This window comes from Pyrus communis, chromosome 1 (assembly GCF_041283825.1).
Source record: "Pyrus communis isolate YQ-2024b chromosome 1, ASM4128382v1, whole genome shotgun sequence".
NCBI classification, from domain to species: Eukaryota; Viridiplantae; Streptophyta; class Magnoliopsida; order Rosales; family Rosaceae; genus Pyrus; species Pyrus communis.
This window is the reverse complement of record NC_142565.1, coordinates 15414558-15429397: the sequence shown is the minus strand read 5'-3', so window position 1 is coordinate 15429397 and position 14840 is coordinate 15414558.

The following is a 14840-nucleotide window of genomic DNA, read 5'->3' as shown; positions in this document are numbered from 1 at the left end:
ATCCGCTTTGGGCCCCGACCACACCCTCACGGTTTTGTTTCTGGGAACTCACACGAGAACTTCCCAGTGGGTCACCCATCCTAAGATTGCTCTTGTACGAACTCGCTTAACTTCGGAGTTCCAATGGAATCGGAAACCAATACGTTCCCAAAAAGCCTCGTGCTATATGGAGGTGGGCATGTATATATAAGGCATAGAGAATCCTCTCCCTTGGGTGATGTGGGATCTAACAATCCACCCCCCTTAAGGGCCCGATGCCCTCGTCGACACACTTCTGGCCAGGGATTGGCTCCGGTACCAAATTGTCACATCTCGACTCGGGCTCGACTCCGCTGTAGTACGATATTGTCCGCTTTGAGCCCCTACCATGCCCTCACGATTTTTTTTCTGGGAACTCACACGAGAACTTCCCAATGGGTCACCCATCTTGAGATTGCTCTCGTATGAACTCGCTTAACTTCGGAGTTCCAATGGAATCTGAAACCAGTGAGTTCCCAAAAGGCCTCGTGCTATATGGAGGTGGGCATGTACATATAAGTCATATAGGATCCTCTCCCCTGAGCGATGTGGGATCTATCATTAAGAAAATATATTTTAAACCAATAAATAATCAAATGAAAAACATAATACTAAATAAGTATATACATACCATATTGTCACATCCAAAACATAAAAACGCAATTTTCTTTTACGTATATTTTCGCTTACCTAAATTGATCAAATGGTAAAATTGGGAAATATTGGAATAGAGAAAGGGTTTCTTCGTCCAAAAAAGTTCTAATAATATAAATGAAATAGAATCCAGCGGTACAAATTTACTTTCATTTATCTTACGGCTGTTATTTAAGTAAAGTCTTTAATAGTTTTTTTAATTAATGTAGAAGTGTAAAAAATATAGAAAAAATATATATAAATGCTCGTAATGACAAGCTTTACAACTTTGATGAAGAACTTAACTTTGAAATTCACCACTATAATCATATAAATCATAGATCAAAATTTAATCATAAAGTGACACACCCCGACCGAGATCGGAGCGTGCTGGCCGTCACACAAAGGTGACGTAGCCATGTGCACGTGCGGAAGCTAGTAAGTAGTAATATAAAAGTATGAATAATAAAAAAAAACTAGTATACAAGTACTAGAATAAGTGCTAGTCAGTGCGATACAAATTCAGAGCAGGTCTATAGCAGTCCAAATAAAATAACAACAGTAGTACGCCCGAAGGCGACCCTACAATGGGGAGTGTCTGTCAGAACGCCGAAAAGCTCTCAAGGGAAACCACCGCAACGGCTAAGCAACTAGAACCTGGAGGGGCGCAAAACAAAAGCGTGAGTGGGCAAAAACAAAGTTCTTTGAAAACTCTTTAGCAAAATACATTCTAACCCCTCGCCGTAAAACCTGTATACTTCCCAGAAAATGAACATATATACGTATGTATAGATATGCCAATCATGCTCAAGGGTATACCAATCATGCTCAAGATATGCCATGTCAAAACCTCGTAATGAAATGTATGTGCTCAGGTATGTATTATATCAATAATATAACATCTGGCAGCCGGAGTCACCTAACGTGACCTGTACGGCTGCATATAGAGCTCAATCTTAAACTCAACAACTGAACCTGCCCACGAGTCGGAACCACTCTAGGTGGTCTGTACGACAGGCCTGGGTGTAATACATATATACGCTCTAGTGCTACGATCACGTGAAGGCTGTGCGAATAATCGCGGGTCATCTACGAGTCGGAACCACCTAATGTGGTCTGTACGACAGGCCTATGCACCTAGCTTGGACCCAAGCTGAGCGTATGGTGCGGGAGGTGAACAACACGTGAAGGACTGTGCCCTACTCTGGGCGGGAGCACTAACACCGGGGGTGCAGGTTATGAGCTCTCTAAGCATCTCTAACCACTATTTAATGCAATCGTTAATTAACGCTTACCTGGCACTTACCTATGCCTCCACAGCACCCACATATAAATATATGACATATGCATGTGTATATGTATGCCACAAATAATGCATGCAATGATGCATAAACGATAATAATAAAGTGCATGGCATAATGTAAATAACCCTTTTTACTCAAATTCTGGGAATATAAATGTATATAGGTATATACGGAAAACAAAAGCCCACTCACTGGTAAGTAGAAGGGTCGTAGCCCCCCTGTCTCGCGTGTGCACGCTCGTCCTCTGGGTACGTGTCACCTAAATGCGAAACAACTATAAAAACGTTAACTTTAAAGCACATAACCCGTTTCTCGTAATAACTTCTCATACATTGCTCAAAATGGACAAATGAATATACCCACGTGCTCTACACAACCTCAGGGTCACAACCATATTTTTAAAATAATTTTTGGACCCCGCACGCGCCCCCACGCGCCAGCACAGGCACGGACCTACGCGCCCCCCACGCGCGGCCACGTGCCAGGCACACTGACGGTGTCAACAGACGCCGTCAGGAATATTCCGTTAAACTGACGGAATATTCCGTCAAATCTAACCGGATACCGTCACTGCCGTTAGGAATATTCCGTCAAACTTGACGGAATATTCCCCTTTCTTCTCCGGCCTACCCTCGCCGGACTCCGGTCGCCGGAAACTGGGAAAAACTTTAAACTAACTATTCTCCTTCGTTTCTCAACCGTTTTCTATGATTCTTGGACCAAAAGAAAGCCCTAAACTAGTAGAATCACGTTGGACCACTTTTAAAGGCTAAAAGTTACGCGATCATACCTGTCTCAAAACTCAAAAACCGGCCAACTTCGAACTAGGCCTTCCCGACGTCCAAATTCGTCCAACGAGCTACTCCGACGCTCCTTAGGACCTCACCAACACACCTACAAGCTTCAAATGTCCAAAAACTAAGTAAATTAATGTTGCATGAACAGTGCTCAAAACGGACCTCGCGATATCGACGTGAAAACGTCGAAGTTCTTACCTGAAAATGCTATGGTCGTGCTCCCCTTGACCTCACGAGTTGAATGGTGTCCTTGGTTTCCTCGATCCGTGATGGTTTGGGTGGTTTTGGTGTTTGTCCGTACGTATGGCGATAACGGGAAGGAAGAGAGAGGCACGGGGGAGAGAGACAGAGGGAGGGTGAAGAGAGACAGTGTATGTGCAGGTGTGTGTGTGTGGCCCAAAGCTTGCCAACACCACACAAGGTAACCAAAAACAATAATACGAAAACCAACTAGGGGTAAAAAGGTCATTTCCTAAGCACGTTTCCGACATTTTCGGGACGGGATGTCACAACCTTCCCACCTTAAAAGAATTTCGTCCCGAAATTCAAAACAACAACGCAGCAACCCCCTAGTAGTCAAAGAACAATCGAGGGTACAAATCCCTCATCCGATTCTCTGTCTCCCACGTAGCTTCTTCGACTGAATGGTTCCTCCACAAAACCTTCACCAATTTCACTGTCTTGTTCCTCAAAACCTTCTCTTTCCAATCAATGATCGTCACCGGTTCCTCATCATACGTCAGATCTGGGTTAATCTCAAGCGGTTGAGGAGGTATCACGTGAGATGGATCAGCAACATAGTGTCGGAGCATAGACACGTGAAAAACATTATGCACTCTAGCCAACTCCGGAGGCAACTCCAACCTGTAAGCTACCTCACCAACTCGTTCAGTGACCACGTATGGTCCGATGTACCTGGGACTCAACTTCCCTTTCTTTCCGAACCGCACAACACCCCTCCACGGTGAAAGCTTCAGAAATACCCAATCTCTGACCTCATATGTTCTGTCCGTAGCACGCCGATCCGCTAGACTCTTCTGCCTGTCCTGAGCTGCTTTCAGGTTAGACTTAATCACCTGAACATTCTGAGTAGTCTCCTCGACAATCTCTGGACCCACTAAAACTCTTTCTCCAACCTCTGACCAACATAACGGTGTGCGACAAGCTCTGCCGTACAAGGCCTCAAATGGCGCCATGCCAATGCTCGAATGAAAACTGTTGTTGTAAGCAAATTCCATCAAATCCAACCGTTGGTGCCAAGCGTCACCAAACTGCAACACCGAAGCTCGCAGCATATCCTCCAAAGTCTGAATAGTTCTCTCTGACTGCCCGTCGGTCTGTGGATGATATGCCGTACTATAAAGTAATCTCGTGCCTAAAGCTTCCTGGAAAGCTACCCAAAACTTCGATGTGAATCGTGGATCACGATCCGAGACAATACTCACTGGGACACCGTGGTACTTTACAACCTTCGAAATGAACAACTCCGCTAAACGGCTCAGAGAATACTTCTCTCTCACAGGAATAAAATGAGCCGACTTAGTGAGTCGATCGACGATCACCCAAATGCCGTCAAAGCCATTATGCGTACGCGGGAGCTTGTACACAAAATCCATAGTAATATTTTCCCATTTCCACTCTGGAACGGGAAGCGGCTGCAACAACCCAAACGGCTTCTTCCTTTCTGCTTTAACTTGCTGACAAACAGCACATCTGCTCACATACTCGGCTATCTCCCTCTTCATACCCGGCCAATAATAAAACGGTCGAATGGTATGATACATTTTAGTAGCTCCTGGGTGCATGGCATAAGCCGAGATATGTGCTTCATCGAGAATTTCTTTCTTCAACTCCACACTCTTAGACACGAACATTCTACCTTCTAGCATCAACATGCCATCCGAATCACGAACTCTGAGGTCTCGCCTCCTTCCTTGCTCTCGAGCTTGAATAAGTTCTTGAGTCTCCTGATCAGTTACTTGGGCTTCAAGCACCCGATCAACAAGTATCGGCCTAACTTGGAAATTAGCAAGTAATGCCACATCTCGATCTTCGGCTTCTAGCCTTACCCCCGTAGTACGCAAGTCCACCAAAAGAGGAGCACGACTAGCGTACAACGCATTAATACGGCCCTGTGACTTCCTGCTAAGTGCATCAGCCACTACGTTCGCACGACCAGGATGATAATCAATCGTGCAATCGTAATCGCTGAGCAACTCCAACCACCTCCGCTGACGAAGATTGAGTTCCTTCTGAGTAAAGAGATACTGGAGACTCTTGTGATCCGTAAAGATCCTGCACTTTTCTCCGTAAAGATAGTGCCTCCACAACTTTAACACAAAAATGATAGCGGCCAACTCCAAATCATGTGTAGGGTAATTCCTCTCATGAGGTTTCAACTGCCGCGAAGCATAAGCAATCACCCTACCATGCTGCATCAATACACATCCCAAACCATTCAAGGAAGCATCGCTGTAAACCTCGAAATCACCACTATCGTCTGGGAGTGCCAAAACAGGTGCATGAGTGAGACAATGCTTCAACTGTTGGAAACTCCGCTCCCACCTATCATCCCACTCAAATTTGACATCCTTCCTCGTTAACCTCGTCAACGGCAAGGCAATCACCGAAAAATCCTTAACGAACCTCCGATAATACCCTGCCAAACCAAGGAAGCTTCTCACTTCGGTGACGGTTCGCGGTTGCTCCCAACTCTCTACCGCTGCAACCTTCTGAGGGTCAACCAAAATACCCTGAGCAGAAATGACGTGCCCCAAGAACGCAACTTGGTCTAACCAGAACTGGCACTTGCTAAACTTAGCATATAACTGGTGTTCCCTCAACCTTTTCAACACCAAAGTAAGATGTCCAACATGCTCCGCTTTCGACTTAGAATACACCAGAATATCGTCAATGAAGACAATGACGAATCTATCCAAGTAAGGCTGGAATACTCGGTTCATCAAATCCATAAAGGCGGCTGGTGCATTCGTCAATCCAAATGGCATAACCAGAAACTCGTAATGACCGTAACGAGTCCTGAACGCCGTCTTAGGGACATCATCCCTACTGATCTTCAGCTGATAGTAACCAGACCTCAAGTCTATCTTAGAGAACACGCAAGCACCTCTCAGCTGATCAAACAAATCATCGATACGAGGCAAGGGATAACGGTTTTTAATCGTCACCCGATTGAGTTGCCTGTAGTCGATGCACAGCCTCAAAGTTCCATCCTTCTTCCTCACAAACAACACTGGAGCACCCCAAGGCGAAGTACTAGGCTGGATAAATCCCTTATCTACTAACTCTTGCAGCTGAACTTTCAATTCCCTTAACTCCGCAGGAGCCATACGATAAGGAGTTAAAGAAATAGGATTGGTACCTGGAATCAACTCAATGGTGAACTCTACGTTTCGATCTGGGGGTAACCCAGGCAAATCCTCAGGAAATACATCAGGGAAGTGTCTGACCACTCTCACATCCTCTATTCTGCTAGTAACAACCTCACCCAGCACCACATGAGCCAGATACCCCTGACAACCCTTAGTTAACAACTTTTTCGCTCGTAGCGCCGAAATAACGCCATATCTCACCCCACTCTGCTCACCCACGAAGGTAACCACATGTAGTCCAGGTCGGTGAAACGTAACCACTTTCCCATAACAGTCAATGTTGGCACGATAGAAGTGCAACCAATCCGTGCCCAGAATCACATCAAAGTCCACAATATCTAACGGGATAAGATCGGCTGACAAAGCAACACCCTCTACGATCACTGGACACCCCGGGTACACACAATCTACAACGCAACTCTCTCCCCTAGGCATAACAAACTCTAAATCATACCCTAGGGGTGTGGGGCGAGGTTGCGTCGTTTGAGCAAATGTATGAGAAATTACGGAATGTGTAGCTCCACAATCAATTAAGACTCTAGCAAAACAACCAAGAATGTTCAACGTACCCATAATCAAGTCTGGGTTGTTCTGAGCGTCCTGCAGAGAAATATTGTGAAGACACCCCTGTCCCTGCTGACGCCCACCGCGGCCTCGGCTCGCCTGAACACCGCGTCCCTGAGCACCACGCCCCTGACTGGGCTGGCCTGACTGTCTCGAAGATCCTGCACTGCTAGTGGCAATCTCCCCCTGCTGATACTGTCCTCCCTGATACCACTGTGAACCACCCGTTGGGGCTGGAGGATACGGCATATAGCCGCCCGAATACTGGGGATAGCCACCCTGGGAATAGGGATCCTGAGGGTACTGATACTGCCCCGGAGCATAAGGGACAGCATCACCCTGATAGTGGTAAGCACCACCTCGACCCGTCTGGCCGTAACTACTAGGACCCTGGATCTGCTGGAGTGGTGCAGGCGGTGGCATAAAGGTCTGCTGCGGTTTCTGCTGCTGCTGACCCTGGGGACAATTTGCCGCTCTATGTCCCACCTGTCCACATGTGAAACAACCGTTGCTACCACGTCTACACTCACCGAAATGTCGGTTGTTACACCTGCGGCAAATAGGGGCTCTGCCTCGCCCACCATCGCCCTGCCTCTGGCCTCTAGCGCCACCAGAAAATCTACCTCCACGACCCTGCCCAGTGGCACTGAAGCCACCACTCGAAGAACTAGAACTAGCTCCACCTCTCTTGAAGTTCTGAGTCTGTCGGGCCCCGAGCGATGCCTGACCTTTGCCTTTGTCATCTTTCTTCTGGTTGCCGTCCTTCTCTTCCTCCGTATCACTCGACATATTCTCGGAATCCTCGATCCTCAACAGTATCTCATAGAAGTCCCGATAAGTCTCGCTGTGGACCGTAGACGCCATAGAACGCCACTTCTTCCTGGTGCCCAGACGGAAAAGACGGAGCATCTCCGCCGGATTACCAGCGACATCAGGGTGATAACGGGACAAGTCCGTAAACTTACGGTAGTACTCATTCGCTGACATCTTCCGCTGTTTCAGTTCGGAAAACTCCTGCTTCTTGCGGTCAATGTACTCAGGGGGTACATATCTTCTCCTAAACAACCCTGTAAACACGTTCCAATCAATCTTCTGATCCGGAGTCAACCTACGAAGCTCCTGCTCCCACCAAGCTGCCGACTCCGTATCCAGAAACCAAGCGGTCGTCTCGACCCACCTCTCCATAGGCAAGTTCCCCTGATTATGTAGCACCCGGAAAGTCTTCTCTATGTGTTCTAACCAGCGCTCTGCGCTCTCGGGTCCCTCACTGCCCTTAAATTTATCCAGTTTCAAGTTGTACATAGTCTCCAGAGGAGTCCTCTGGGGAGGGCGCATCACTGCCTGAAGGGCTGTAGCAAAAGCTTCCCCCAACTGAGTAATATCGGGGAACATAGGCTCAGAAGAGCGACGGGGTTCCCGACGAGGCGGCATAGTTCTGACAGAAGACACCAAAATTATTAGAATACTCACAAGGACACAGGACTGCCAAACCTAGGCTCTGATACCAAACTGACACACCCCGACCGAGATCGGAGCGTGCTGGCCGTCACACAAAGGTGACGTAGCCATGTGCACGTGCGGAAGCTAGTAAGTAGTAATATAAAAGTATGAATAATAAAAAAAAACTAGTATACAAGTACTAGAATAAGTGCTAGTCAGTGCGATACAAATTCAGAGCAGGTCTATAGCAGTCCAAATAAAATAACAACAGTAGTACGCCCGAAGGCGACCCTACAATGGGGAGTGTCTGTCAGAACGCCGAAAAGCTCTCAAGGGAAACCACCGCAACGGCTAAGCAACTAGAACCTGGAGGGGCGCAAAACAAAAGCGTGAGTGGGCAAAAACAAAGTTCTTTGAAAACTCTTTAGCAAAATACATTCTAACCCCTCGCCGTAAAACCTGTATACTTCCCAGAAAATGAACATATATACGTATGTATAGATATGCCAATCATGCTCAAGGGTATACCAATCATGCTCAAGATATGCCATGTCAAAACCTCGTAATGAAATGTATGTGCTCAGGTATGTATTATATCAATAATATAACATCTGGCAGCCGGAGTCACCTAACGTGACCTGTACGGCTGCATATAGAGCTCAATCTTAAACTCAACAACTGAACCTGCCCACGAGTCGGAACCACTCTAGGTGGTCTGTACGACAGGCCTGGGTGTAATACATATATACGCTCTAGTGCTACGATCACGTGAAGGCTGTGCGAATAATCGCGGGTCACCTACGAGTCGGAACCACCTAATGTGGTCTGTACGACAGGCCTATGCACCTAGCTTGGACCCAAGCTGAGCGTATGGTGCGGGAGGTGAACAACACGTGAAGGACTGTGCCCTACTCTGGGCGGGAGCACTAACACCGGGGGTGCAGGTTATGAGCTCTCTAAGCATCTCTAACCACTATTTAATGCAATCGTTAATTAACGCTTACCTGGCACTTACCTATGCCTCCACAGCACCCACATATAAATATATGACATATGCATGTGTATATGTATGCCACAAATAATGCATGCAATGATGCATAAACGATAATAATAAAGTGCATGGCATAATGTAAATAACCCTTTTTACTCAAATTCTGGGAATATAAATGTATATAGGTATATACGGAAAACAAAAGCCCACTCACTGGTAAGTAGAAGGGTCGTAGCCCCCCTGTCTCGCGTGTGCACGCTCGTCCTCTGGGTACGTGTCACCTAAATGCGAAACAACTATAAAAACGTTAACTTTAAAGCACATAACCCGTTTCTCGTAATAACTTCTCATACATTGCTCAAAATGGACAAATGAATATACCCACGTGCTCTACACAACCTCAGGGTCACAACCATATTTTTAAAATAATTTTTGGACCCCGCACGCGCCCCCACGCGCCAGCACAGGCACGGACCTACGCGCCCCCCACGCGCGGCCACGTGCCAGGCACACTGACGGTGTCAACAGACGCCGTCAGGAATATTCCGTTAAACTGACGGAATATTCCGTCAAATCTAACCGGATACCGTCACTGCCGTTAGGAATATTCCGTCAAACTTGACGGAATATTCCCCTTTCTTCTCCGGCCTACCCTCGCCGGACTCCGGTCGCCGGAAACTGGGAAAAACTTTAAACTAACTATTCTCCTTCGTTTCTCAACCGTTTTCTATGATTCTTGGACCAAAAGAAAGCCCTAAACTAGTAGAATCACGTTGGACCACTTTTAAAGGCTAAAAGTTACGCGATCATACCTGTCTCAAAACTCAAAAACCGGCCAACTTCGAACTAGGCCTTCCCGACGTCCAAATTCGTCCAACGAGCTACTCCGACGCTCCTTAGGACCTCACCAACACACCTACAAGCTTCAAATGTCCAAAAACTAAGTAAATTAATGTTGCATGAACAGTGCTCAAAACGGACCTCGCGATATCGACGTGAAAACGTCGAAGTTCTTACCTGAAAATGCTATGGTCGTGCTCCCCTTGACCTCACGAGTTGAATGGTGTCCTTGGTTTCCTCGATCCGTGATGGTTTGGGTGGTTTTGGTGTTTGTCCGAACGTATGGCGATAACGGGAAGGAAGAGAGAGGCACGGGGGAGAGAGACAGAGGGAGGGTGAAGAGAGACAGTGTATGTGCAGGTGTGTGTGTGTGGCCCAAAGCTTGCCAACACCACACAAGGTAACCAAAAACAATAATACGAAAACCAACTAGGGGTAAAAAGGTCATTTCCTAAGCACGTTTCCGACATTTTCGGGACGGGATGTCACATAAAGCGTCAATGACAATCGACGGTTAAATATAAATTTAAGGTTAATGAATTATAGTGTTGGATTTCGAAGCCCACCCCTTCATGAAAGTTGTAAAGTTTGTCACTATGAGTGATTGTGTGTGTATATATATATATATATTTTTTTTTTATTTACATTTTTTACACTTCTACAATAATTATTATTAATTTCTCCCTCAAATAAAAAACATTATTCATAAGGGTTTGGAGGATTTTAAAAATCTAAATGATAATGTAAGTGTCACCATTATCTACTTGTGGAGGAATAATGATGAATCACGAGTGTTTATATATTCTTTCACATTTTTCATACTTATATGTATGTCTTTTTAGTTCTTGCCTATACAAATACTATACTAGTTTATTTTAATTTTGGACAACAACATCTTAAGTAAAATTTATCCTAGTAATGATAATAAGGAACTCTCATAATAAAAATAAAAAATGACTAAAACTTTTTGTTTTTTTTTAAACTTATATAGAATAATAATACAAACTATATAGTTAATATAGAATATATTATATATATTAATATGACTATTGTATTTTATAATAAATCTTTTAGTAATTAAACTTCAAAATTATCAAAATAATTGTTTTCTTAACGGGTCAAAACAGGTTACCCGCGTGTATATTAGTTATTAACGGGTTACTCAATAATGATCCGATTAGTTATTGTGTTGACCCGAAACCCGTTATTTTCGTGTCGTATCAGAAACTACCGGTTCTAAAGAGTTTCTGTTGTCTCAGTAGGGAACTGTACGATCTTTCCCCTATGCGCTTTGTAAGTGAAGTGAGTTGAAGCAAGCATTGTTATGATATCTTTCCCCTATTACGTCCGTACCGCTCCTCGTGGAGTAGATCCCGCATCCAACCAAGTCTTTGACTAGGGAACAGGAGAATTCCCACTATCGCTAGCAGGCCAACCAGGCCGTGAGCGCGTTCGCCCATTCTACGAAGCTACTGGCATCTATTCTAATAAAATAGTTGGCAAATCAAGATTCGACAGAGAGAAAGGAACCTCAAGGTTGAGATGTCGGAGGTTGACAAAGAAGAACAGCCGGTTAAAAGACAACGAATCTTTTTTTTTATATTATATATATTATTTAATATAAAGATATATATAGGCCAGCTTGACAAGCTACCCTTCCTCTTGATCTGAGGTGCGAAGAGAAGCATCTCTTTTGGGGGTTTTAGATCCTCGGGAAATCCCTTTTCTTAATACCCCTATTCTCCTTTCATCCAGAGCTGCCATAACTTGGGCTCATCATGCTATACTTGTGAGGAAGGAAAAACGAGCAGTTTATGCTTTAATAGCTACCGTAGCTAGCCGTTGGAAAGAGATCATCTCTAGACCTCTTCCTTCAAAACCTATGGATCAAGTGATTCGTACTCTTGAAATTTAATCTAATGGCTAAAAACAGAGAAGTTAGTAAAAACTTTTAAAAGTTATAATAATTTTTTACCATTGGATTAAATTTTAAGGGTCCGAATTATTTGATCCGTGGACTTTGAAGAAAGAGATATGGAGATGATCTTGACTTAATATTTCGTCTGGCAGCAGCCGCCAACGACTATTATACCTAGGAATCTGCTCTAAGTTTCCCTCTTCCCTTCATCACAGAACTTCCATTAGCCGCCTTAATTTTAACAGAATGTCAAAGAGAGAAAAGTTGACCAAAGCATTTAGTCAAGAGAATGACGAAAACGATTCTCAATGATATGAGGAGACTACCCCATACAATACATGCAGTTTGGACTACGGGAGCAGAAAACAGTTTTTTAGAATGATATATTGGACAAATTGCTGCCACAAGTCTACTGCGTGAAGTTTTCTGGCAACTAAGACATGACTGGAGCAAGAAATTAATTTTGTATGTGTTTGTAACACTAAAACATTTGTTAAATTATGTTACTAATCAGGTGGGAAGCAGTTATACCTGTGGAGTAAAAAATAATCAAGAAAATTATAGAGATGATATGTGGATTTTTGGGTAAAAAAGACAAAATTACCTTCGAGGCACACCGGGATTCCTACGAGAATGCAACAGACAATAATGGCTCAATCAAGGAAGAGTCAAAGGTGATCAAAGTGGTATTTATTCAAATCTCTCTCATCACTCCTCATCAAATCCTCATTCAAAAGGTAACTTTCAATTTTCTTATTTAATTTAGGATTAATTGCCATGTTAATTACAAATAGGGCCGGCCACTCTCCTATAAATAGCCTTATTATCCCACTAAAAGGCTAAGCCATTTGATACTGACAAACTCCAAAACACATTATTTTCAAAATTCAAACTTTGGCATCAAAGGTTCTTCAGCCAAAGCCCCCTATTCATCGTGGGCGCGTGAGGCTTTTGACCTTAATCTTAGGTGTTACTATTTTGCAGGTGCATTTTTGTCAAAGGAGAAGATGGCAAAAATTTGTATCCACAAATTGGTGCTTTCATTGAGAGTCTTGATTGGCAAATTCGAAGAAAACTCGCATTCAAAGTTTCTCATTTCTCGTTCATTTGTAGATTTTTCGTACGTTCTTATTTCTATAGTTTTTTTTTTTCATAAAGTTCTTTGAATAAACGTAAAAGAAAAGTACAATGACTAGAAATTCGAAAACCACAACGAACGAAACTTCCTACATTCAAGGATTTGGACCAAATGAATGAGATCGAGGCATAGTCCCACCGCAACGATCTATGAGGCTTAACACGACGACTAGTGGAGCGGCACCACCCCCACGGGGCACCACTATGGTAGCCACCATGGTAGCAACCATGGCAGCAGCCTTTGGTGAGCCCACTGCCTATGGTGAACAGGTTACCATGCAGTAGTAGACCCAAGCCCGTGCCACAAGGTAGCTAACTCAGTGCGAAGTAGCCCATATCCAACAGGCCCACGATGATGCAATGGCAACTAAGGCCCAGGAAGCTGAATCAATTGGAGCAGCCCAGCACTCGAGGGCTCAAGGCCAACACGAGCCCAGCGTACTCCACAGCCAAGCTCAAGGCCTGCAGGCCCAAGGTGCAACGCAGGCCTGAGGTACATCAAAGTGAGCCCATCACACGCGCGCTCCTGCGGCCCAGCCTAAGCTAGTGGTCTGACTCGCTCTTGCGATCTAACTCATGGTCTAGCCTACTCCCGTGGCCCTCATAGCAGCCCAAATCAGTCCAAGACCTGTTTAATTGTCTAAGCTTCAGATTTTTGGACCGATGATTGAACTGGGGTATTTTCACCCCATATCTCCATAGATTTTACATTTCTCAACTCAAATCTCACACCAGGAACCCATTACACTTTCACTACAAAAGAAGACGTATACCGTCCAAGATTTTTCGACCCAAATGGCGAACAACACTTGTCCCAACAAGTCATAGAATTGACAAGCGCCATCGCGCAGCAGACGACCTTGGTAAATCAGCTATTGCAGCATACTAAGATGTAATGTGCCCTAGACGAGATGTCCTGAATTAGGACAAGGGCAGATGATGAACCTATCCAGCAATGTCCCAACAAGCAGCCCCTCGACCAACCACAAACTGAGCGTTCGGGCAGTGTACACTCCCGTCTGGGTCCTCGAGATAGTGTATAGTTTCGTCTTAGCGCATTGAGGAGTGTGTGCTATCGGTTAGGCCCACGGATGAGAATACATTCACGGTTAAGGCCATACTCCGATAATCGACATGAGTAACCATCCAGGCAAAATGTTCATTCACGACTAGGCCTGCAAGGAGCATCATTCACCTCATATCGGAGTAGGCAGCATGACGGATGGAGAAAAACAATCACTCAATTCGGCTCAAGTTCAACTGCCATCCTGCGAGAAATTCGCTCGCCTGCTAAGAACGTACCACATGCATCACAACCACAACATAGATGAGCCGAACACATGGAAGAGCAGCATAGACCAGCAAGTCACAACCAAGGGCATCTGAGAGCTTTGCCACCCCAACAAAGACAAATTTAGGAAAATGTAAAGAGGCTCCTAACCAAGCAATTGCGTGATTTCCAATGCAACGAGGTCACTGATGAGGTAATACGACGGAACATGACCAACATAAACAAGTTAGCCTTTATAGACAAGATCGAGCAGACAGAGCCTCCATGGAAATTTAGCATGCCATATTTTACATCCTTTAAAAAAGATGGAGACTCGAAGCGCAATGATCCTCTATCGGAACAACGACACTCTCATGTGCAAAATATTTGCCACCACTTTATAAGGCGAGGCGCAAGATTGGTTCCATAACCTGTCGTCACAATCCATCTGGAGTTTTGATGAGCTTTATTTGGTTTTCACCATGAAGTATTCATTATATTGCTCGATCAAGAAGACGTTCGGCCATTAGTTTAAC